General features: G+C 44.4%; 1 long non-coding RNA gene across 1 annotated transcript; it reads right to left on the bottom strand.

Moving 5' to 3' along the window:
• Positions 1 to 1898: 1898 nt before the first annotated feature.
• Positions 1899 to 25566, bottom strand: LOC119862332. The gene is made up of 6 exons (XR_006274731.1): positions 25441 to 25566; positions 20088 to 20173; positions 13516 to 13673; positions 11656 to 11817; positions 3526 to 3719; positions 1899 to 2073 (listed from the first exon to the last, which is right to left on the bottom strand). It is a non-coding gene; the product is annotated as an uncharacterized LOC119862332 (long non-coding RNA).
• Between the last annotated feature and the right edge of the window lie 215 nt (positions 25567 to 25781).

Consider the following 25781-nt stretch of genomic DNA (forward strand, 5'->3'; position numbering starts at 1 on the left):
ACCGAATGCATCCAATGAAGTGAGCCGTAGCTCACGAAAGCTTATGCTCAAATAAATGTGTTAGTCTCTAAGGTGCCACAAGTACTCCTTTTCTTTTTGCGAATACAGACTAACATGGCTGCTACTCTGAAACCTATAGTTGTATCAGTACAAGCCCTTGCATGAAAGCAGTTATACTTGTATAAAGGTGCTTCATACCAGTATAGCTTATTCCGTGTATCATATAGGAATGAGTTATACCAGGATAAGCACATTTGCACTAGTATGACTGTGCCCACACTCGGGGGAGGAGGAAGAGGTTGTGCCAGTAAAGCTATACAACTTTGTGAGTACACATGGTCTAGCACAATTGCTAAAAAATTGACCTCTTAATCCTAAGGGTTTGAATGCTGATTCTCCACCTGCACAGTGTGGGGACTTCCCGTCCGAGCTTTCATTGCTGTTGGGAGACTGCTTGTTCTGAGTGTATGGCTGTATCAGTAGGAAATAGAGAAGCTGTTTTATACGGTCCCTTATAAACAAAGCATAGCATTCATTCTATGTTTTGCCAAAGAACATTAAGCCGATTTGTCTTGGGTAGAGTTGCATAATAGAGTACTAGAATTAGAACAGTGAGTTTAAGTAAAAGTCAGCAGATTGCAACCTCAGACCTTTGTAATAGCCTAGCAAAGGATTCTTGTTTATTTCAGCAGGTTAAACTCATTAGTTTCAGCCAGAGATGTCTCAGGCTGTGCTCTCTGCCACATTGTCCCAGGCTATATTGTGGCAGCAGCAGCTGAGAATATGAAGATACCACAGTATCAGAAATGAGAGTCTCATGGGCACAATTGTGTGAAATGACTTTGGGGAAGTGTGAGGTGATGAAACCAGTCTGTGTCTGTGCTCTAAGTACAGTGGCAAAAGGTGATAAAGGATAAGGTAAGAAGTAGACAGGCACCAGTCAAATTTGGGGCTCCGAGTTTGTTAAGGGGTGAGATTAGAAATTGCTGCTGTTCTGTTGCCCATTTCAAAAACAACAAAGCACTCTGGGCCAATTCACCACAGCCAGCATGCAACAATGGCAATATTCTGGGTCTGGTGTTCCTATGCTTTGCACCTTGCATAGTCACGTATACCAACATAAAGTTAAACACCTGCTTAAGTGCTTTGCTGGCTCCAGGGCTATTTGGCTACACGAGTTTATGCAATATGAAGCATATGGGCCCAAAGGAAGTTGGAAGCATGATATTACTTCTTCCAAGGCACTTCTGAGGTAGGTGGGATCCCCATTTTAAATAGAGGCACTGTTGCACAGAGAGGTGAAATGCAAGATCTCTCAGTGAGTCAGTGGAACAGCCAGGGCTGAAGACAGGAGCAGCTGTGTGACATTGCGAAAAAAAATGTTTAACAAACACCCAAGTCAAATTGTCCAGAACTTTGTTCTGCCTATATTGCTGAAATTTTGTGATTTTGAGAAAATGTTGTAAAAAGATGTTACTTTGGCTTGAAAACCATATGAAATTGTGAAGTCTCATGCCTCACCATGCACCAGAGGTGTGCACCAACACCTTGATGTCAGGGCCTATTGCTATATGGACTCCACCCCAGCAGGCACGAATAAGGTAAGTTTGTGTAAAGCATGCACTGCTCCCTTTGTGGATCTGTTTCATATCAGTAAGGGTTTTACAAAGGAAATTTATTGTGCAACTCTTTCACAGGCTGACTTTTTAAGGGCGAAACATAATACCAAAGACAGAAGAGTTTGCTTATAAACGGCTGTACAGTCTCTCCAACTCCTTGGTCCAGGTGTAAATAGTCAGATAAATTAGGCTTTTTTGATCCAGGTCTTTCCATAGCATTCTAGAGAGCATTTTCCATTAGTGGAAGTGAGCATAATATAGACACGGATGAATGGTTCATTTCCATGCAAACAGACTTTTATTAAATATCAGATTTGGAACACAGCCTAAAGCCAAAAAGGCAAAGGTCACCTTTGGCAACCAGTGTTTAAAGGTCATAAATAAAATTAGGTTTTGGCATGTTCACCTTTTGTGACTGGCAAAAGCCACTCAGATTGTGTGTCTTCCACGAGGCCTGTAATAAAAGGAAAGCAACATTATCCAGAGAAATGACAGGCCCTACAGGACACAATGTGAGCTGCTGACAGTTCTAGCTATCACAATAAAAAAACATATTATTGAATCACCAAAAGAAAATCTTCTAGATAGGACTAGAAAAGCATTTATTTATTAGAGAATTTTAATTGGTCGCAGAGGTAAATCTTATTGCTTCATTGCAAAAATATACTTTGAATTAAATATGCATTCTTGGGGTACGTCTACACTTAAAATATGCTGCAGCAACTCAGGGGCAGTACTACAGCTGCACTGGATGTAGCGCTTCAGTATAGACACTACCTACGGTGACAGGAGGGGTTCTCCCATCTGCATAGACAATCTACCTCCCTGAAATGTGGTAGAATTCTTCTGTTGACCTAGCACTGTCTACAATAGAGGTTAGGCTGGCTTAACTACCCATCTCACAGATGTGGATTTTTCACACCCATGAGCAATACAGTTCAGCCAACTTAATTATCTAGTGTAGGACAGGCCTTGTATCAGATCTGTATTAGACATGTATCTGTCACTTAAAATGTTTAGTTCTCAGAAACTCTCAGGAAGAATAAATGTTTGTTATGATGTATGCTGTAACTGTTGTGCAAGTTCTTGCCAAAAATGTTTTATAAACATGACAGCTGTAACTTGGCAACCATTGGTTAATGCACAGCAGAGAATCTCTCACAGATAGTTGTCAACGGACTTATTAACATCTACCACTATGGCTCTTGAATGAATATGTAAACAAGAAAACAGGCTCTGAGACTTTACTCAAGGGAAAATTTGACAGAGCCGGACATCAAAGAGATAGCAATCACAGGAAAAGAGAGGTATATTTTATGCTTTGAACACACTTTGGAAAGACATGATTACTGTATGCTTGAAAACAAACAAATCTTGTTACCAGATTCTAACATGTTCAAAACTCCTTTCTGTCATTGCAAATTGGTTACAATTAGTGAAAGCGATTATCACATGTGGAAAGGTTTGCATCACATTTCATATAGAACCTGAAAAGTTCTGCTTTGAGTCTCAGGAAGATTTTAAAGCAGAGAGAAGACAGCCTATATGTTTGCATGTCTTTATATGCTGTATACACAACCTCAAGTGTATTGGCAGAATGTAGGGTTCTAGTTTTTAGCTTTCTAATGAGTTGATACAATGACACTATTTATTTAAGAGGCAAAGTTTCTACCATTAAATAAACCTAAGTGATTGGGTTTTCAGCATTCAGACATTCATCCTGGAGGATCAGTTGTACAAACAATACAAATTATGGGCCTGATTCTGCCACCATTTCTTATTCTGAGTAGCCGCCTCCTCCATGAAAGGTCCCACTAGTTTCAGGGGGATTACTTGCAGGCTAAGATATTGCTCAGTGGGAGAGCTGGCTCACAATTAGCTCAGTGATGCTGCTGGGAGTACTCACATGTATAAGGTGTATTTCTTGTGTACAGTAGAGCATCAACTAGCACTGAAAGTGGCAGCCAACAAGTGAAAAGCCCGCTGCACTGGGGCAATTTGGCCAAGGACCCAGGAATAAACCCCTTCTTGTAAGAAAATTGCCACAGAACACCGACTGTCCATGCAGGTCTAATAGGGCCTCAGTTTTCAAAGTGGCACCTGAAAGACATGCAAACAGTAAATTGGATGGAACTCATCTCTTCTACCCTGGGAGAATAGGCGAAATCACACAGGGTCATATCATGCTCTCCCACAGAAAAAATTGCAGGTAGGGATTCTAGGTCAGGGCAAAGAAAATTTCCCTCCATATTCTGCCCACTCAGGCCTTGGCTGAGACTGTTCACCTGCAGGCCAATTGTGAGGGCAATTCCTGACATGGCTACCTGCCAGCTGGACAGCACAGACTGAGAGAATGCAGAATGCACTGCAGCACACAGGAGCAATATGTGTATCAGAAAAAATTAACAGCCTTTTCCTGCAGACAGAGAGGAGGAACAGCCGAGGAGCAGCAACACCCCTCCTGGAGAGGAGTGTGGTCCTGGGCTGTGCACAGATAATCTTCCTAGAGCAGCAGCAAGTCTGGCTGGCATCACCTGCTGCTGCGACAGAGGAGAGTCAGCACATGACAAGTCATCAGGCAGAGGACATCACAGCAGCAGCACAGTGAAGGGAGCATGAGAGGAATCCTGAGTACCAAGGGAGGGGGAGAAAGGGCAAAGGAAAAGGACTATGGGGGAGGAGAAAAATGGGGCCCAGAGACCAGTGTGGCAGAGAAACAGGGGTGGGGGACTGGAGAGGGTGAGAGAAGAGGGAAGGAAAACAAGACAGAGACAGGGGTGGATGGGTGCGTGGTAGAATCCCTGACAAGATGCAAAGGCAGGTACCATAATTCATGCAGCAAGAGAAGTAACTGGTGCTCTCCCTAACCCTTTCCAGCATGACTGCTCCAGCCTGGGGAGGTTGTACTACACAGACAAGCATCAAACACCAGCTGTGTGGAGTTGAGGGAGATTTGCCAATGGAAAAGAGTGAAACAGGAAGAGGAAAAAAGCCTCTGTCTGGACTTTGAATATTCTGGAGGAAATTAAGATAAAAATAATAAAGTAAATGCTTTTCTTTTCTTTACTCAATAATGCTCTCTGGGCTGGGCATTTCCTGTTAGTTAATGAGCCAAGCCAGACATTAGCTGCGAGGAAATGCCCAACCCAGTGGTCATTATTGCGACATGAAATCATTAAAAGAAAACATTACCTTGAAAAGTGAAAAGTTGCCAACCATCCATTGTTCTCTTTACAGTACTGGGTCTTTTCCTAACTGTCAAAAGGTACTACAGTAACCAATAGGAAATCAGGAGTTCAGACTCCACATTCCACTGGATTTATAATTACTATTAAAATTGATTAATTTAGTGAACCATTTATTTCTACTCTAGATCCCCCTTCTCTCCTCAGGATACCTATTCTTGCAGTTGTATCACATTTCAACAGACAAATATGTCTTTAGATAATTATACAAATATACCTTCAAATAATCTATAAATATATGTAAATAAAAACTTGCAATAATCTTAAATCACTACCATGCTCCTAGGGAACAGACTTATAGATGCTGCTCTTATTTTTATGGCCACAGATTTCTTAAATGATGAGCCCATTAGACAAGTATCAATATATGTTTACATAAGAGAAAAAACACTTTGTATAAGACTGTTCTGCCTTCAAATCATTTATACTTAGAATAACTATTCATATTGAGAACATAAGAAAACATGTTTAGCAAGATCCCTTTTAAATCCTTTGGTTTTAAGTTTGTTTAAAAAAATAGTACATTCAAACTATGTTCTAGAAGCAAATCCTTAATATATTCTCTATGTCTGGTTGCTGTAAGCCTTTTGACTCCATCCAAAAATACAGGGACAAGAAAAGAATGCTTAGCTAGAGGGCAATTCTAAACTGCTTTACGTTACTTTCATGTTCTGAGCTTTTCATTTGCAATGCTCTGGATGCTTTGCCAACATACCAGAGATTGCCAGGCAGTATTGAAGTACAGGATGAACTTCTTAAAAGTATGTAGTATTACAACAGTTGGAAATGTTACTGAGATTGCTCAGATAACATATAGACCAAAATCTATTGTACATTTGGAAAGCTGCTGCCTGAAACAGGTATTATTTACCAGTCAAAGGACAACTAAAGAAAGGAGCCGATTTACGTCTTCATTTACTTAACACATCAATATTTTTGGCAAATAAATTCTTCCCCAAATCCCCAAGAAGCCCTATGACTAAGCAAAAGAAGGTGAAATGTGAAATAAAATTATGTATCTTCACCAAAGTCAGTTGCGTTACTTTGGATTTACATCAGAGGAAATCAGGTTCTGGCCTGTATCGCAATTCTATAACAGTTCAAAAAAGACTCACTTCCAGCCACACTCAAGAAAAAAAAAAACTGTTTTATAACATGGCTGAGGCTCTTCTGTGTTGTATCACACTGTCCCATCATAGTAAAAGCTGTGATTTACATGGACCCATCACCTACATTGTGCTTTTATAACAACATTTCTCAGGAAAATATCCTTGTCCACCCCAGTCAGAGAAACTTTGATGGAAGCTGTTAGCAACAAGGGGTTCTTAAAAACCATTTTTGCAAGCATATTTCCAACCACAAAGTGTCCAGGGTTCATTCTGTATTATTTCCATTATTCCAGGGTATAAGAACTGCATTTAATGACTCTTAATATGCTAGGCTCAGGCTACCTGCCTGCCTGCAACCAGACCCCTGAGGCTGGGTGGGACAGAGAGATGCTCCCCACCCCCTTGCACACCAGAGAGAGGGCTCACACTGGCTCTGATGCTGTGAGGAAAGCAGCGAGCTCACTGCCTACCCCACTGGGACAGCAAGGGCAGCACTGAGCACAGTGGGAGCTGAAACCCCAGCTGAGTGCGGGATAACAGGCAGGGCAGGGGATCTGTTGGGAGTGGCAAGGTGCTTGGTAAGGAAAGTTTGGATGAGCCTAGGCAGCCTTGTGAGCGGATGGCTTTGTCTAGTCAGCAGGGTGGAAAGGCGAGGAGAGTGGAAGATGAGTGTCCCTGTACCTTACCTGTTAGCTGGGTGGTGAATTGTGACAGTGAAGGAAATGTGCCTGTGTCTGTCAGGGGTATTGACTTGCCTGTGGAGGGAACTACCCCAGTCTCCAAGCAGGTTTCAGAGTAGCAGCCGTGTTAGTCTGTATTCGCAAAAAGAAAAGGAGTACTTGTGGCACCTTAGAGACTAACAAATTTATTAGAGCATAAGCTTTCGTGAGCTACAGCTCACTTCATCGGATGCATTTGGTGGAAAAAACAGAGGAGAGATTTATATACACACACACAGAGAACATGAAACAATGGGTTTATTATACACACTGTAAGGAGAGTGATCACTTAAGATAAGCCATCACCAACAGCAGGGGGGGGAAAGGAGGAAAACCTTTCATGGTGACAAGCAGGTAGGCTAATTCCAGCAGTTAACAAGAATATCAGAGGAACAGTGGGGGGTGGGGTGGGAGGGAGAAATACCATGGGGAAATAGTTTTACTTTGTGTAATGACTCATCCATTCCCAGTCTCTATTCAAGCCTAAGTTAATTGTATCCAGTTTGCAAATTAATTCCAATTCAGCAGTCTCTCGTTGGAGTCTGTTTTTGAAGCTTTTTTGTTGAAGTATAGCCACTCTTAGGTCTGTGATCGAGTGACCAGAGAGATTGAAGTGTTCTCCAACTGGTTTTTGAATGTTATAATTCTTGACGTCTGATTTGTGTCCATTCATTCTTTTACGTAGAGACTGTCCAGTTTGGCCAATGTACATGGCAGAGGGGCATTGCTGGCACATGATGGCATATATCACATTGGTAGATGCGCAGGTGAACGAGCCTCTGATAGTGTGGCTGATGTGATTAGGCCCTATGATGGTATCCCCTGAATAGATATGTGGACAGAGTTGGCAACGGGCTTTGTTGCAAGGATAGGTTCCTGGGTTAGTGGTTCTGTTGTGTGGTGTGTGGTTGCTGGTGAGTATTTGCTTCAGATTGGGGGGCTGTCTGTAAGCAAGGACTGGTCTGTCTCCCAAGATCTGAGAGAGCGATGGCTCGTCCTTCAGGATAGGTTGTAGATCCTTGATGATGCGTTGGAGGGGTTTTAGTTGGGGGCTGAAGGTGATGGCTAGTGGCGTTCTGTTGTTTTCTTTGTTGGGCCTGTCCTGTAGTAGGTGACTTCTGGGTACTCTTCTGGCTCTGTCAATCTGTTTCTTCACTTCAGCAGGTGGGTACTGTAGTTGTAGGAATGCATGATAGAGATCTTGTAGGTGTTTGTCTCTGTCTGAGGGGTTGGAGCAAATGCGGTTGTATCGTAGCGCTTGGCTGTAGACAATGGATCGAGTGGTATGATCTGGATGAAAGCTAGAGGCATGTAGGTAGGAATAGCGGTCAGTAGGTTTCCGATATAGGGTGGTGTTTATGTGACCATCGCTTATTAGCACCGTAGTGTCCAGGAAGTGGATCTCTTGTGTGGACTGGTCCAGGCTGAGGTTGATGGTGGGATGGAAATTGTTGAAATCATGGTGGAATTCCTCAAGAGCTTCTTTTCCATGGGTCCAGATGATGAAGATGTCATCAATGTAGCGCAAGTAGAGTAGGGGCATTAGGGAACGAGAGCTGAGGAAGCGTTGTTCTAAGTCAGCCATAAAAATGTTGGCATACTGTGGGGCCATGCGGGTACCCATCGCAGTGCCGCTGATTTGAAGGTATACATTGTCACCAAATGTGAAATAGTTATGGGTCAGGACAAAGTCACAAAGTTCTGCCACCAGGTTAGCCGTGACAGTATCGGGGATACTGTTCCTGACGGCTTGTAGTCCATCTTTGTGTGGAATGTTGGTGTAGAGGGCTTCTACATCCATAGTGGCTAGGATGGTGTTTTTAGGAAGATCACCAATGGACTGTAGTTTCCTCAGGAAATCGGTGGTGTCTCGAAGATAGCTGGGAGTGCTGGTAACGAAGGGCCTGAGGAGGGAGTCTACATAGCCAGACAATCCTGCTGTCAGGGTGCCAATGCCTGAGATGATGGGGCGTCCAGGATTTCCAGGTTTATGGATCTTGGGTAGCAGATAGAATACCCCAGGTCCTGGCTCCAGGGGTGTGTCTGTGCGGATTTGTTCTTGTGCTTTTTCAGGGAGTTTCTTGAGCAAATGCTGTAGTTTCTTTTGGTAACTCTCAGTGGGATCAGAGGGTAATGGCTTGTAGAAAGTGGTGTTGGAGAGCTGCCTAGTAGCCTCCTGTTCATACTCTGACCTATTCATGATGACGACAGCACCTCCTTTGTCAGCCTTTTTGATTATGATGTCAGAGTTGTTTCTGAGGCTGTGGATGGCACTGTGTTCTGCATGGCTGAGGTTATGGGGTAAGCGATGCTGCTTTTCCACAATTTCAGCTCGTGCACGTCGGCGGAAGCAGTCTATGTAGAAATCCAGGCTGCTAGTCTCCAAGCAGTTGTCTGTGAACAGCCTTGTGTGCTGGGACAAGGGGAATGAGATCCCAAGCTGTGTGTCTGTTAAAGGAGAAAGTGTGTCTGGCTCTTCTTTGTCTGTGGAGCAGACAGAAGGGGTCTTTCAGCCTGTGATGGCTGAGAATAGTGCAGTTGTCTCAGAGTTGGTTCTGGATTCAGCTAAAGCCCAGGAAGGGAATGGCCCTAAGTTTGTGTCTGCTAGGGAGAATGGCCCTGTAACTAGGTCACATCCACATTGTGCTAGGCACTGTACAAACAGAACAAAAAGATGGCCCTTGCCCCAAGGAGCTTAGAATGAGAAAGGGGCGGGTTGGTTCAATATGTTCTTTCTAATGTCCATCATTAAGATAATGGAAAAAAAAATTAATAAAATCAGATTCACTGATTTTTTTTCACCTCTCTTATTATTAAGACCCAAAGTAGACCTTGAGTTCCTTTATAGTTCTCCAGCTTGTAACTAAAAGCAAGGCAATAAATCACTTCAATTTTGTAACCATTGACCAAAGAAAAGAAACAGACCAGCAGTTGTCTACAGCAAAGTCCTGGACAGAGGTCTAGTAGTGTCACAAAGAAAATAGTGAGCAATCTTGGTAAACACCGCTATGAAAGTACTCATTCACTTGGGTTCTGGCACAGTCACAGAAAGGTGTCAGTTTCAAGAAGGATGGGTGCTGGCAGTCTGCTCTGCTAAAATGTCAGTATCCACCGGGACTTTAGTTATTAAACTTCCTCTTCCTCAGACACACAGCGAGAATGCCAGTATTTTCATATTTTTCTCTTTTTCTTTGCTGCTTTAGCATCAGCATGTTCCCAGTCCTCTGTCTAGCAGCTTAGTGCAGAAACAAAGACACAAAGCCTAAAAGGCACATTTCCTCTCTCTAAATGGGTCTCGGGGCATTTGGTTATGGCAGAGGCAGCAGGTTGCCTAACTCACTTAAACAGTGCATTCCAAACAAAACTCCCTCAACGTTACCATGCTCCGGTTGGTACTATAAGTTGTCTGGGATGGTGAATAATGTTCTGGCTGCATACATACATGGATGCTGACACAGTAGCACCAATACACTAACAATTCTTGCTCCTGAGCCTTGAACATAACTGGCTAAAGAGACCACTGTCATATTAATCATAGAATCATAGAACTGGAAGGGACCTTGAGAGGTCATCTAGTCCAGTCCCCTGCACTCAAGGCAGGACTAAGTATTATCTAGACCATTCCTGGCAGGTGTTTGTCTAACCTTCTCTTAAAAAGCCTCAATGATGGAGATTCCACAAACTCCCTAGGCAATTTATTCCGGTGCTTAACCACCCTGACAGGAAGTTTTTCCCAATGTCCAACCTAAACTGTCCTTGCTACGATTTAAACCCATTGCTTCTTGTCCTATCCTCAGAGATTAAGAACAACAATTTTTCTCCCTCTTCCTTATAACAACAATGTACTTGAAAACTATTATGTCCCCTCTCAGACTTCTCTTCTCCAGAATAAACAAACCCAATTTTTTCAATCTTCCCTCACAGGTCATGTTTTCTAGACCTTTAATCATTTTTGTTGCTCTTTTTCTAGACTTTCTCCAATTTGTCCACATCTTTCCTGAAACGTGGCACCCAGAACTGGACACAATACTCCAGTTGAGGCCTAATCAACACGGAGTAGAGCGGAAGAATTATTTCTCATGTCTTGCTTACAACATTCCTGCTAATACATCCCAGAATGATGTTTGCTTTCCCCCCCCCCCCCATAGCATAACACTGTTGACTCATATTTAGCTTGGATCCACTATGACCGCCATATCCTAATCCTTAGGAAACATGCTAGTTTCCAGGGGAGAAATACCTGGAATCTAGCTGCCTTCACCGGAGACATAGGGGGTACAAATGTATGTAATTATTGGGGCTGCCCAGTACACCACACCTCTAGTGTGTCAGTAGCACCACATCTCGGAGCCAAGCACTGTAGGTGCTTCATCAGTTAGACCTTGTTGGCACAGGCCCTGGTATGTCTCAATAATCACTCCAATATATGGCTAAAGTGAAAGTATTTTGCTAGTGCTAGCAAGAAGGGAAAGGTTGCAAATACCCCAAGTACGGAGGTTTAAACAGTTATAGTTCAAAGTGAGTGACAGTGGTAAGTGTTTAGGCCCCTGGGGCAGTCCAACTGAGAGTCAGCACTCTTCAGGCCAAGTGCCTGGGCTGCCCTCTCCAGTCCAGCCTCTCTTACAAGTAAATGGGTATTTGTGGATTTCCAAGACAGGTTCCATTATTGTCTCTCATTGGAGCCCCTCAGCACTGGCTCCCTGTCCAGCCACTGCTGCTCCCCCAAAGTCCCACACAGCTGTAACAAATTGTCTGGAGAAAGAAAAGGAGTACTTGTGGCACCTTAGAGACTAACAAATTTATTAGAGCATAAGCTTTCGTGAGCTACAGCTCACTTCATCAGATGCTCATTAAAGTTTATGCTCTAATAAATTTGTTAGTCTCTAAGGTGCCACAAGTACTCCTTTTCTTTTTGCGAATACAGACTAACACGGCTGCTACTCTGAAATTGTCTGGCACTCACAGCCTGGTCCACACGTGTGTCTGTCCACAGTTTCTGGGGACTCTCTCCAGCTCCCTGCTTGCCATGTGGCTCCTGTTTCACCCTCTCTGCAGCTCCTGGCTTGCCATGCAGTCACTATACCACAAAACCTGGCAATGTCGTATGCAGGACTTTCCCTCTTACCTAAAAAGGAGAAAGACATGCAGTGGGAGGGAGCTGATGGGTGTTATAGTCCCCTGCTAACGCAGGTTCATCCACAAGTAGATCGGTGACAGGTTCTTGCAGCAGGAAGGTGGGCGAGTTAGAACTCTAGCCTCATTGCTTCCCTGCAGCTGGAAACATTCACTGACCTCCAGCCAGCTTTCCCCACCCAACCAGCTTCCTGGCTGCCAGCCCACTACCTGGAAATCAATGGACCTTAAGTGGACTGCATTAGAGCGATCCATGTAGGAGGCAAAGTGAGGATGTGTCCTGGTGGCAGAGGAAGGAAATCAGCCTATTCTCGTCTTTCTCCTGCAGTGGGGTTTTGTTGGCTTATGAGTTTTCACATAAACCAGAATCCTGATCTTATAGAAAATTGGCCAGTGCTTTAACTGTAAGAATTATGTATAATATGAAGCATGTGGAACAAAGTTTGTGTTGCATCATTTCAAGCTGGTATAAAATTCTCATTTTAAAAACCAGAGCTAAAATTCTAAGGCAGACTGAGGTGAAGGGGAAATGGCACAGCTGCAGATAAAGAGCAGGAGGAGGAGGGGAAGAAACAGGTTTTCAGTGGAACTTTGGGAGTGTGCTTGAACGATTAGTGTTGGCAGAGCATAACCAGAGCCAAAAAACACTGGCAGGGTGGAGTGGAGCAGGCAGACAGCCAGCGTTAGCAGCAAATGTTCACACAGATGTTAGGCATAAAAAAAAAAAAAAAAAGAAGAGGGAGAGCTCTGATGGAAGTCATACAGGTCTAGGACAACGCAACAGACTTGCATTTTAATTTAGCACAGGAATCTCAACACAGGAGTCACTATCTGCCCCCAAAATACTTTACATACACAAGCTTTCAAGGTTCTTGAATATCAGCTTCTCACCTGGATTTAGAGTAGCAGCCGTGTTAGTCTGCATTCGATGAAGTGAGCTGTTGCTCACGAAAGCTTATGCTCAAATAAATGTGTTAGTCTCTAAGGTGCCACAAGTCCTCCTTTTCTTTTCACCTGGATTTGCTCTGCACTGTTCTGATAGTTTCTCTTGACAGATCGCTAACAATGCAGGGGCATGGATCAGCGTTCATGTCATACTCCCTGTCAGTACCTGGCCCATGCAAGGGAAGCTAATGAACCAATCAGGGGACCAAATTCAGTGATGAATCCTGAAGCATGTTACACATATGCTAAGACGACTAGCAGTGGGGATCGCCATAAGCACTGATGTAGAGAACTTGAGCCCATTGCTGATATACTAAACTCACCTCCTTGCTGTTACACAGTTAGTATCCTTGCTGCCTACTACATCCTGCCCTGTCATCTGCAAGCTCAAACCGCTGTCCTTAGTACAAGCCTTCCAGCGCCGTAATTTGCATTTCCCCACAAGATCTAAACATTAAAATCAGATGATCTGACCTTTTTATTTTTAATCCTCGTCCCCAATCTACACTTCACAATTATTTTTTACTTTGTGAACCCACCCTGCAGAATCATCATTATTGTAGCACCTAGCCATGGGCCAGGAGCTCATTGTGTGAGGTGTACAAACACGGAACAAGACGACAGACAAATAGAGGGGGTAGTCTCAAGAAGATTGCAAAGGGATCTAAAGTGCACCTTGTGACTGTGACATCTTGTCTAATGGTATCAGTGCTAATTCACGTCTAACTCTTGTGAGGGTACTCACCTATCAGCAAACAAGAGCTTCTGGACGTACTCCACCAATCATAGCATGGCTTTCTGAAGATCTCGGACTATGCTTGAAGAGGGAATCACCTCTAGTTTAGTGCTCCTCACTCATCCTATGCACAGCCCATGGAGCAGTAATAACCAGACAAGCCAAACCTGCGAAAAAAAGGCAGAACTTGGGCTTGTTTTCGGCTTAATTGGCTTGTGAGTTGCTTGTTGGCTAGTTATTGGCTTGTAGCTTGTTGCTTCTTTTTTTTTTTGATCGGCTCCCGGCAAGCAGGGGCAGAGTCAGGGGTGCACAGCAGGCCCACCACAGTCCCAGACTGCACGCCAGGGGATCTAGTCACACAGAGCGTTGGGGTTCTTAGGCATTGGCTTGTTTTGGCTGTGTTTTGAAATGGGATTAGCTTGATTTTTGGCTTATTGTGAAAGTCAGGGTGTTTATTTACCACATGAAAGTTGGCAACCGTAGTAATGTTCCCTTCTAGAAGGCACCAATCTCCTTCCTCAGTCCCCTTCCTCATACCCACTATGGTCTCCTGAATCAAGTACTAGAGATATTTCAGGCACATTAGGTCTTTCTGCTCATTCTCCTGCACTCCACTTTTAATCAAACTTGTAATTTCAATCCTCTCTGCTGCTACTCTCTAATCAAATTACATGGTTCATTAGATGCTATTAAATGACCAAAACCTCTCACCTGGGAAGTTTTTAGGGACCAGGAGCATACATAAGCTATAGATGAACTTGTTGTGGATGCACCATGACTTGCTGTGTTGTGTTAGTCAAGTCACTTAGGCTACTTTTGGAATTTTGGGCCTCTGATTTTGGGTACCTCACTTGAGATATCTTGGTTTCAATTTCAGAAGTATTGAACACCCACAACCCCAGTGGGAATCAAAGGCAGCTGCTGGTCTCAAAACCTCTGAAAATCAAGGCAAGGTCACTTAAGCGGAGCACCAGAACTTGAGGCACCCAGAATCAAAGGCCTCCTTTCAAAATCTGAGCTTTAATCTTTCTCTGCTTCAGCTTACCCAATTGTAAAATGGGGATAATACCATCCTCACTCGGGTGTGGTGAGAATCAATTAACATTTGAAAAGTCTCTCTCTCTCTCTCTCTCTCTCTCTCTCTCTCTCTCTCTCTCTCACACACACACACACACACACACACACAGAGAGAGCACGTGTGCACGCGCACTAGCTGAAAACAGTTAGCATCCGAAAAACCTTGCAAATGCTTTGCCAAGAAGTTTTCACTGGAATGAGAAATTTCATCATCATCCATTATAAATGATGTTCAAGAACTGTGCTAGGAGCCAAGTGCCGCTAGTGTGTGACTGAAGATGGATTTGTTGGGCTTTCATGTGGTTAGAAGACTGTGTGAAAGTCTTCATTTTGAAGACGACAAACACTAATAGTATAAATTAGCTCCAGTTATGAACATTGAGCTGTCCAGATTTCTTTGCATCTGATTTTCTGTGGACTCATTTTTCAAATGAGGAATTGTGTGAATGTTTTAATTGCCACCCAGCTGTCATTCTTGCTTGATGTTCCCTATTTTTAGATGGGTCACCACTGCCAAAGTGATGTGAGGGTTGTGTGCACTATTGTATGATATTTTGCAAGGCGCTAATGCAGGGGTGAAAGTAAAACGTAGATTTTACTGGGCCACTCTGGCCCTCCCCCAAGGTGTGAGGCCTCAGGCAGAAGGGGTGGGGCTGGGGGGTCAGCATCCCCCAGCCAGTCCATCTGTGCTCCCTGGCCTGCACTGCCTGTGGCTCCAGCGGCGATCTAAAGGGCCCGGGGCTCTGGCTGGCATAGCCGTGGTAGTGGCAGAAACAGCTGGAGTCCCGGGCCCCTTTAAATCATGGCCCTGGGGCAGCTATTTCTTTTGCCCCGCCCCTCCCCACCGTCAGCAGCCGGGGGAGGGGGCAAAAGGGGCAGCGATATTAAAGCACTGCCGCAGCAGCTTTTTAAAACTGCTGCCCTTTTTGCACCCCCCACCCCAGCTGGGTCGTCGCTGCCCCTTTGGGCTCCCCCCCATTGGCAACCATGCTGGTAGGGACCCAGCGGGGGCACAAAAGGGGCAGCGACGTTAAAGCACTTTAAGCAGTGCTTTAAAGTCAGCAGTACGGGCCGGTCCTGGCAGCTACCTTTTACTGGTACGCCGGCCCGGCCCGTACCCCTTACTTTCACCCCTGCACTAATGCCACACATGGCATGTCCCACAAGTGTGCGCTTTCAGAGTTAATCCATTCCCAATCACTAGGCAGCCAAGCTGACCTTGGGCTCATAGATTTGTGGCCTCAGTCAGGAGGGTTTCCTGGCTCAGTGCCACTCTTCTGTCATGCCATAATGCACAAGTCCCCATCACTTCACATCCTGGATCAAATATCTTCAGAGCATTCTTGTCGTACTTCACTGAGCCAGACCATTGTAAATTGGATCAAAGTGGTGCCAGAAGATATTTCTGGAGCCAAATATTTTTAACTAACTTTACTTTTAACTACTTTATCACTTTTACTGGGAACGCACATTCCCCTCCCCACATGTTTAGCGGGCTCATTCAGCTTTGGTTTTGCAAGTGCTTGAAGCCTAAGTTTTGACTAAAGTGACATAATATTAGCATCTACAGACTCAACCTTTGGTATTTGCAAAGAAACTGGAGCTGCTTCAAAATGTCAGCAGCGCATGGGGGCCTTTGACCTAGTTCCATCTTTCTTAAACCCTTCTCTGATGTGGGCGTGTGCAAGTTTCATCGCAATGCCCTTTCAAATCAGTAGAGGACAAGGTCAGACCTGTTGCATATGGTCACACTGGAAGAGCACACTTCTCTGACATACTAGGTGTGAGATGCTCGGTCCTTGCCTTCCCCTGATTTGAATGGATGGTCATCTATTAAAACTGGTGCCAGGATTCATTGACAGTCCCGCAATAACCTCGCCTTCCCTACCAGCTGAAGTACCTTCTGAGCCTGTTTTTCTGTGGTGCTCAGCACCCACAGTTCCAAATGAAGTCAATGGGAGCTGCTGGTGAAAGGCTTAAACTACCTGAACTCACGGAGAGGCAAAGTTGTTGATACTAGCTAACCGTTTTATCTTTAGATAGAGCAACACTGTAGCATATTTTAATAGTACATTGTATTCATCACTTGTCATAAAAATCAAGTGATCTAGTCAACATCTGTAATGTACCTTGACTCTTTCATTGACTTAGAGTACAGTCTTATACTATGTTAGCATGGCACGTGATAAACTGTTAACGTGGCACGTGGATGAAATATTGATTATAGCTGCCTTTTCAAGAATCAAAACTTCCAGTCAGAAAGCTACTTAGAAAAGTAATTTTTGCCTAGGAAAAACACAAAAGAGCTGCTTCTCAAACAATTCAAAAATGTCTGATAGCATTGGGAAGGAGAAAAATGTTCAATGAATGTCTCTTTCCCATTTGAATGATATAATCAGGGAATATTCTGTATATGGACACTGAATATTCCTTTTTAATCTGTAATTAGGGAGGACAAGATGACCATGAGTAAATTTGCACTATGCTATAGTTAATGAAGCAAAACTATGCATTATATTAGCATATTGCACTATATTATAGTTAAAGAACAATTCACAGCATATCACCACCAAAATATGAAGCCCTCTCCTGAGGCATGTGCTAATCTTGGCATGGCCAATGGTGCATTGCAACATACAGCAAGGCAACGTGCTCAGTCATACTGGTTTGATCTGTGTGAGAAGATACAAATGTCCTTTGAGAATGGAGTTCTAAGAGATATGTAGGATGGAACCAAGAAAGCAATAGGCCTTCAGTCAAGAAGACTGTCCCACTCAAATCTCATAATGGAGATACCATCATTGACTGAAGCAAACAGATGGAACACTGGGTAGAACACAATCACGAACTCTATTAGTGTGAAACCACAGTTTCTGACGAAGTGGTCAATATGATCCCCAAACTATCAAAGAGCTTGATACAGAACTATGTATATGTGATCTTAAAAAGGCAATCACCTGCCTAGCACCAGAAAAGGCTACAGGAAAAGACAGAACTCCAGTTGAAGTACTGAAACGAGGACAGGTGGACCCTTAAAACATATTCACAATGTCTTGTTTGCCTGCTGGAAGGAAAGCAGGATAGCACAAGACATGAAGGAAGCCAACATCATAATGTTATATAAAAACAAAGGAGATTTAAGTAATTGCAATAACTACAGATGAACCTGTCTCCTTGTGTTGCTGGCAAGGCATTGATGTGGGTCATTCTCCAAAGACTGCAAGTTCTTGCTGAACATGTAGATCCAGAAAGTCAGTGCAGCTTCCTTACCGATAGATCAAATATTGACACACTTTTGCCCTTGCACTAAGGCAATGACAGGAAAAGTATCAGGCTTCATCCTTTGGCCCTGTCCTTATGCCTGCACTATCTGTGGCAAGGACTGTTGCTCAAGAATTGGACTTTTTAGCCACAGGTGCCGACTTTCCAAAGTGCTAGGAGGTGCTTAACCCCTGGCTCTGCCCCAGGCCCTGCCCCCACTCCACCCCTTCTCCCAAGGCCGCACCCCTCCTCTTCCCACCCAGTTCCACCCCTCCCCAGAGCATCCCACATACTTGTACCTCCTCCCTTCCCCCAGAGCCTCCAGCATGCCGCAAAACAGCTGATTGTGGCGGGCAGGAGGCATGGATCTGTGGGGCCCCACCGGTGGAGGGAGGTGTTGGAGGGAGCTGATGGGTGCTAAGCACCCACTATTTTTTCCCCAAGGGTGCTCCAACCCTGGAGCACCCTCAGAGTTGGCACCTATGTTTTTTAGCTACTTGAGATACTGCAGCAAGACTTACAGTAACTGAACTACTTTAGTGCTTCCTGTCATGCTGTCTGGAGTGACTCAAGTCCATGCATGTCAACCTCAGGGCAGCTTGTCAAACAGCAGGGAAGAAACCCTAAACTGGGTATATGTTCTACAATTAGGTTTCACCAACCCAGTAACAAAGTGTGAACTCCTAAAGCATAACAACAGTCTTATCATGGAGTCACAGACAGTCCCCCTTGCAATGCAAGCTGGACTATGTGATAGATGGTAACTATACACCAAAAATCATAATATTCAGGTTACTCTCAGTCCCAGAGGGCCAGTCACTTACCCCAAGTCAATTGTACTCAGATCTCAAACCAAATACAAAGCCTGTTGCCAATCCTGTAATAAACTAACTAAAGATTTAACTAAGAAAAAAATGAGTTATTTATAAGATCAAAACTGGACATATACATACACAAATGAGTTACAGTCTTGGATTTAAAAAGGTAATATAAGCCTCTAAAAGTCCTTTAGGGCTGGCCCAGCCAAGCAGCATGGGGATCTCTTGCTTATGTAAAGGAATCTTTGCCCTTCCGAGTCCAAAGAGCATTAAAGATCCAGTTTCTCCCTGTCAGGGATTTTTTCCCCTCTCCCCCCAGAATCCAAGCTGATGGGACAAGGGCTCAACACCTCTTCATGGGTGAAGGGAGCAATTGACAAAGTCTTTGTTCCACAATGGCCCATTTGGATTCAACCCTCCTTCCTGATGAGCAGGAGATAACACCTCTTGGGGTAAACTAATATTTCACACTTGGTAATGTTTCTCCCCTGACTCTGGGGTATTTACAGTCTTAAACATTTTTATAGTTACAGAGCAAACATTTAAACCTTACAAGATCTGTATCCCCATGTTATAAGATAAGTAGGATTAATACATGCAGCATCCTACAAGCGCTCCATAAAGTTTAAATACTAAACATATTGCTAGAACTGTAATGTCTATTTTGATAATGCTAACACACAGGTGAGCAAGACTGATTTCCAGCTATGCATTTGCAAGTGTTTGGCGAGGCCTGGGGACCTTGGCATGAGCTAGCACCTTGTCTACCACTTCCACCATTGTCTTTTGAGATACAGTTGCCATTCCTATAGTTAATGAGTGGAATAAAAAATATTTATTCCCCACTCATGGAATATTTTGCTTCCATCTTTTTCTGAATTTTATTGTGAAACTTTCTGCTAACACTGTAGATTGCAAGTGAAATTTGACTGTACTGCTTATACAAGTAAATTTAGTGATTACAATTTGCGTTGCTGGAAAGCTAGCTGTTATTACACAAGAATAAAATAATATCCATTTGTTTTTGGACATCAGAGCTTTCAGATTATAGGAACACGAGTGTGATTCTTAGCCTAAGAAAAGTTTATTTTCCTGTTCCATACAATGGAACATATTATGCTGCTTTCATATCTTGCACTTTGGTAAGAATAAAAAGCTTTATTATTTATGGATTTGGTTTGTCTCTGGTATGTTGAGATGGCTGCAGGAGTTAGAATGCAGGGTTCAGAATTAAAAATGTTTTAAGATTCTGAGAATGATGATTCACCAGTCAATGATGATTCAGCTAACGTAACATCTCAGAATAGCATCACACCCAGGAGTCAGGAGATATATATTGAATCCATCTCTGCTTGAGGCCTTTTCAGTCTGGTTTCCATGGGTGAAAATAAAGATTTTGCTAAATGTGTATTGTAAAAGTCTTACCTTATCCTTACTCATCTGCCATACAGTCCCCAAACCAGAAACCTGCCTCCAGCACTGGAACTGACTCTCACTTCTCATGAAGAGGCCTAGATATCACAATAATTGGTGGAGGAAGGATTAGATTAGACTGGTAATCGTGAGGTCAAAAACATCTGAGAGCGAGTACTGTCACAGGTCTCCAATAGGCCCTTCACAATGAAAAAGGAGCTTTTCCATTGGCTGAGGGGACTCAACTCCTCTGGAGTAAACGCAAGATGGTTACAGAATGCAAGATGGTTACAGAATACCGTGTGCTGGCATCAGACATTTAAAGAGAGTCAGTTATCAGGGGGAAAGTGTTGCTTGCATTTTATTTGGTTTTACACTTGAAATCAGCTATAGATCACAGCTCCGGCAGCAAGTTTAGATCAGCTCCCCAGGGCATCAGAGCTGTGAAACAGATCTTAGTTTTGCTAGTTGACAGTGGTTTTTAGATCACAAGTTAAATAAACATAACGCCAGACTGAAATATAAGAAATGGTTTATGACCTTCATTGTATCAAAAGGGAAGAGAACAGGCAAGTGCTAATAAAGGGAGAGAGAGCACATTTGTGTAAATAGGCATAATAAACAGTAAAACTTTGAAAAAGACAATACTCCAGAGTGCATTTCTGGGGGATGCAGTGGTGCTGCCTAAAGGCTTTTTTGGTGGCCCAACACCACACAAGACTGCTTCCCCCATCTTACCCTCACAAAAGGCTATATTTCCAGATTCTCCTGTTTCCAAGATACCTGTTTTCAGACAGTGTTCAATTGCCTCTATAATGAGGTTTCCAAGAGCCTCTTTTCAAGGCAGTTGTTCTAATCACTCTGTTTATCATCTTTTATTAATTATTATTATTCCACCACACGCACTGTCTCACTTCTGGCTGATAGGGTGGATATAGCATCTGCTGGCTGCACCAACAAAATTTTGAACTAACTGGAATCCCTTTAAGGCTAATCCACTGATTCCACTTTACCACAAATCCACAGGCATACCACTAACCTGATCACTATGCACACTGGCCTTCTTCCAGAAAAGCATCTAACCATACGCTTAAGATCAAGTATATGATCAGTACTAGGGAAATCATTCAGACTTCATTCGGTCAATGGGATTACTTCTGTGTTTAAGTATTTTGCTGGATCAGGGCTCAAGGATCAATAAAAATCCACTTTGTTGCTAATGATTTTATCAAGTCAAGGAGAATTATTTTGGCAACATACTTACTATCAAAATTTAAAGACATATACCATTAGGATTGCCAACCCTCCCGGAATGGCTGGGAGTTTCCCGGAATCAATCTCACAGTGGCTACTGAAACCAGTCAGAGATTTTAATATCCCAAATGTCCAGTTGGTGGCGCAGTAGGGCTAAGGCAGGCTCCCTACCTTCCCTGGTTCTGCATGGCTCCCAGAGGCAGCCGGCATGTCTCTGCAACCCGTACGCGCAGGGGCGGCCAGGGGGGGTCTCTGTGCACTGCGCCTGCCCCAAGTGCCGACTCCGCAGCCAATCGGAGCTGTCTGCGGGGGCGATGCCTGCAGGCAGAGGCAGCACACAGAACCACCTGGCCAGCCCTGAGCCTAGGAGCTGGACATGTCTGTTACTTCCAAGGTAAGCGCCACCTGGCCGGAGCCCACATCCCTTACCCACTCCCAACTCCCTGCCCCAGCCCTGAGCCCCCTCCCACACCCAAACTCCCTCCCAGAGCCCACACCCCCTCCTGCACTCCAACCCCTTGCCCCAGCCCTGAGCCCCCTCCTTCACCCCAAGCCTCTCATCCTCAGCCCCACTTTACAGCCCACCACCCCCACCCAGAGCCTTCACCCCATCCTGCACCCCAACTCCCTGCCCCAGCCCGGAGTCCCCTCCTGTACCCAAACTCCCTCTCAGAGCCTGCACCCCAACCCCTTGCCCCAGGCTTAGCCCAGAGCCCCCTCCCAGACTCCTAACCCCTTGGCCTCTCCCCCCAGCCAAGAGCCCCCACCCCAGCCCCCTGCCCCAGCCCAGTGAAAGTGAGTGACGGTGAGGGAGAGCGAGTGATGGAGGATGGAGTGAGCAGGGGCAGGGCCTTGGAGAAGGGGCGGGGCAGGAGTGTGGCCTCGGGACAGGGGTGTTTGGGTTTGAGCAATTAGACAGTTGGCAACCCTTTATAGCATACACAGATAAATATTGAAAAACATGGCCACTACATAATGTAAGCTGCAAAGTATCAGCCTAATAGGTCACCAGTAAGTTTACAGCACCTAAACTTAAGTCTTCTGGTTTGTTAATATTGTTGGTTTCTTTCAATACAGGACGACACCTTTTATCTTCCCTCCTATAGACCCTAAGCCATGTGTTCTGAGGTTTCGTATCTTGTCTTTGTAGAAAAATATTTCATACTTTAGGTTATCCAATTAACAAGGTCATTAGAAATAAATGAAAAACTCTGCCAATAATACTCAAAGATCATTCTCTTGAACCTACCCCCAGCCAAGAGTTGTGGAAGATGATGCAACCTTACAATTGGAACTTCGTACCTTTAAAGGAGGATTTGTACTTTGTATCTGGGCTTGCAGGCATACGAGAAATGCAAACAAAGACACAGCAGCAGGAGCGTCTCTGAACAATGGATCCATAACTCATGCAATAGCATATGGTTAAGGATGTACTCTTGCATATTTGCATACAGCAAATTAAAGCTGACTGTACTATAAGGTTAAGGATTAGATGAAGGTTTCTAACCATCAGAGGAGTGAAGTTTTGGAATAGCCTTCCAAGGGAAGCAGTGGGGGCAAAAGATCTATCTGGTTTTAAGATTCTACTTGACAAGTTTATGGAGGAGATGGTATGATGGAATAATGGGATTTTGGTAAGTAATTGATCTTTAAATATTCAGGATAAATAGGACTAATCCCCTGAGATGGGATATTAGATGGATGGGATCTGAGTTACCCAGGAAAGAATTTTCTGTAGTTTCTGGCTGGTGAATCTTGCCCATATGCTCAGGGTTTAGCTGATTGCCATATTTGGGGTCGGGAAGGAATTTTCCTCCAGGGCAGATTGGAGAGGCCCTGGAGGTTTTTTGCCTTCCTCTGTAGCATGGGGCATGGTTGACTTGAGGGAGGCTTCTCTGCTCCTTGAAGTCTTTAAACCATGATTTAAGGACTTCAATAGCTCAGACATAGGTGAGGTTTTTCGTAGGAGTGGGTGGGTGAGATTCTGTGGCCTGCGCTGTGCAGGAGGTCGGACTAGATGATCAGAATGGTCCCTTCTGACCTTAATATCTATGAATCTATGATTTCAGGGTACTGTAAGTTTCAGTGACCACAGGTAGGTGCTTCCAGTTGGGATGAACTGGTACAATAGTGAGAAGCACGGAGATGGAGGAACATATGTTTGATGCACATGGACAAGAGTAATCACAAATTCAAGTTTGGTGACAACACCGTACCAAAACTGCTGCTGCCTCCTGCTACTTTTTAGGAGGCATGCTGTTGACTCGGGCAACTTCCCCTTTGTTTGCTTGTGTATCTAGACTCTTATTTTACATGCTCTTTTGGCACAAGACAATCTGATATGTCTGCTTTGTGTACAGCCTGTTTCTAACCTCTCATGATTGAGTCATAGCAATGAGACAGCTGACTGCTCAGTTGTACACTAGAGGATAGTGCTGTGCAGGGGCCTCCTCAGTTAGCGTACCTACTGTGGTATGGCTCGCTATGTTAGGGCACATTATGTATGACCAAATGGGGTCCAGACCCTTGACTTGAGCAATGCATGAAACATTTTAAAAAAATCAAAACAAAGTGCTGAAGTAATGCTCCATTAAGATGTGAGGGGGAAGTTCAAAACTGTTGGAGCTATGTTGCTTCAGTCTGTTTAGCTACAAAGGAAACAGAACAGCAGTGCATTAACTTACTGCAGAAAAGCTATTTTTACAACAAGGCGAGAGAGAGGTGTGTTTGTTAAGAGACAGAAAAACAGGAAAGTCTGTGGAAAGAAGCTAGACTCCAGCATTTGCCTGCACCTATGACTCTCCATCACCTCAGGCAATGACACACTAAAGACTTTCCCAGTTCAGTTCTGCACTTCTATCACTATTGTCTCATAGAGCAGCTTGGACACATTCCATGATGGAAGACCAGTTCTTGTTTTTCTTGGTCTCACTAGTTCAAACACAGACTGGTTGCTACAACAGGGTTAGCTGATTCACTGCAGAACGTCATCTGGAGATTGCGGGCAGTGAGGGCATTCAATGATGAGGACTCCTCTTCCCCTCCACTCCATTTCAAATGTCCCTATACGATTCATCCCTGGTTCCCCTGCTCCACCTCCTGTTTCTTGGGTGACCTGATCCAGTTACACAATTCAGCTACACCCATGCCAACATCCAGATTTACTTCTCGACTCCTCACCTTTCCCCTAGGTTCAGAGTGCGTTTCTGCCATCTTTCCAACTCCTCACCCTGGACAGCTGCTGCCAACAGACTAAAGCTACTCTCCCTCTCCTTCCTCCTAAAGCCTCCTCTCACCCCTTAGCTCACCAGTGGTAATGCCACCGTATACCTCATTCCTCAGGTCAAAACCAGTGTTTCGTTTTTGACTCTCCTACCCTCACACTGACACTGTTGTGAAATCGTGCAGACTCCATACTGAGCATAGGTGGAAGGGAGAGGGGAATCTTTTCTGTTTACAGGCAATATGGCTGACCCAGCCCTGTGCATCCACAGCTGTGACCCATACAGACAACCAGCCCAGGTCTAAAGGGGAGAGAGCAGCAAGTGAAAGGGAGATACTAGTAGAGGGGTCACAGCCCCATGCCAGGCTGGCTCTGGAAAACGGACAGGGAAACAAAAGGAGACTGCAACGCCTGGAGTTTAAGGGTTGATAATAGATTCAGGTTAAGATAGGAGGTTGTAGACTGGTCTAATTGTAGAGGAATTGAAGGAAACCACTTAGGAGAAAGCTGGGCCCCTAGAGAGACTGCACCAAGAGCAACTGACAGTGCTGTTTCACTTACACACTTCTAACTCTGCCCCTCTTCTCTACCCCCACTGCCAAACCTTTGAGGCATGAGAGGATCAGGGTTTTGTCAACTACTGCAACTTCCTTCTTTTTGGACACAGATCCTCATCTCATTGTCGTCAACCCAACCAAAATGTTGCTTTAAATATTATCTACCTAGTCCACTACTTTCTCTCCAGTAGCTTCCCACTACCAACTGGATACAATGTGAGCTCCCTCTTCTTTCCTTCATTGCCCTACTTAACCTTGCTGCTCCCTGCCTCCGGGCCAATTTCTTTCCGCTTCACCCCTCACCCCCTTTATTCCACCCAAGCTGTGTGACCTTCGCCTCTCTGTGTTGTCTTCCCACTGTGCTGCCTTCCACACTGCCTCAGGCATGGGGATCTCCTCTGGACAGCAAACTGCCTTTCCTCCACCCTCTCTTCCTAACACTCTTCATCAAAGGAACCTATAAACACATGCACACATCCAGCAAATTGTAAAAGTGGGCGCATACATACAGCCTAACTCCTTCAGTCACATTGCTTGCATTGAACCCTGTCTCCAATTCCCTGATTCTGTGTTGTCCGCAGAGATTAGCAGCTCCTCGTGGCAGGAACTGTAACTTTACAGCTGGTGTGAACAATCTAGTACACTGTTGGTGCGATGCAAATAAATCATAGC

Source organism: Dermochelys coriacea, chromosome 10, assembly GCF_009764565.3.
Source record: "Dermochelys coriacea isolate rDerCor1 chromosome 10, rDerCor1.pri.v4, whole genome shotgun sequence".
Classification (NCBI taxonomy): Eukaryota; Metazoa; Chordata; order Testudines; family Dermochelyidae; genus Dermochelys; species Dermochelys coriacea.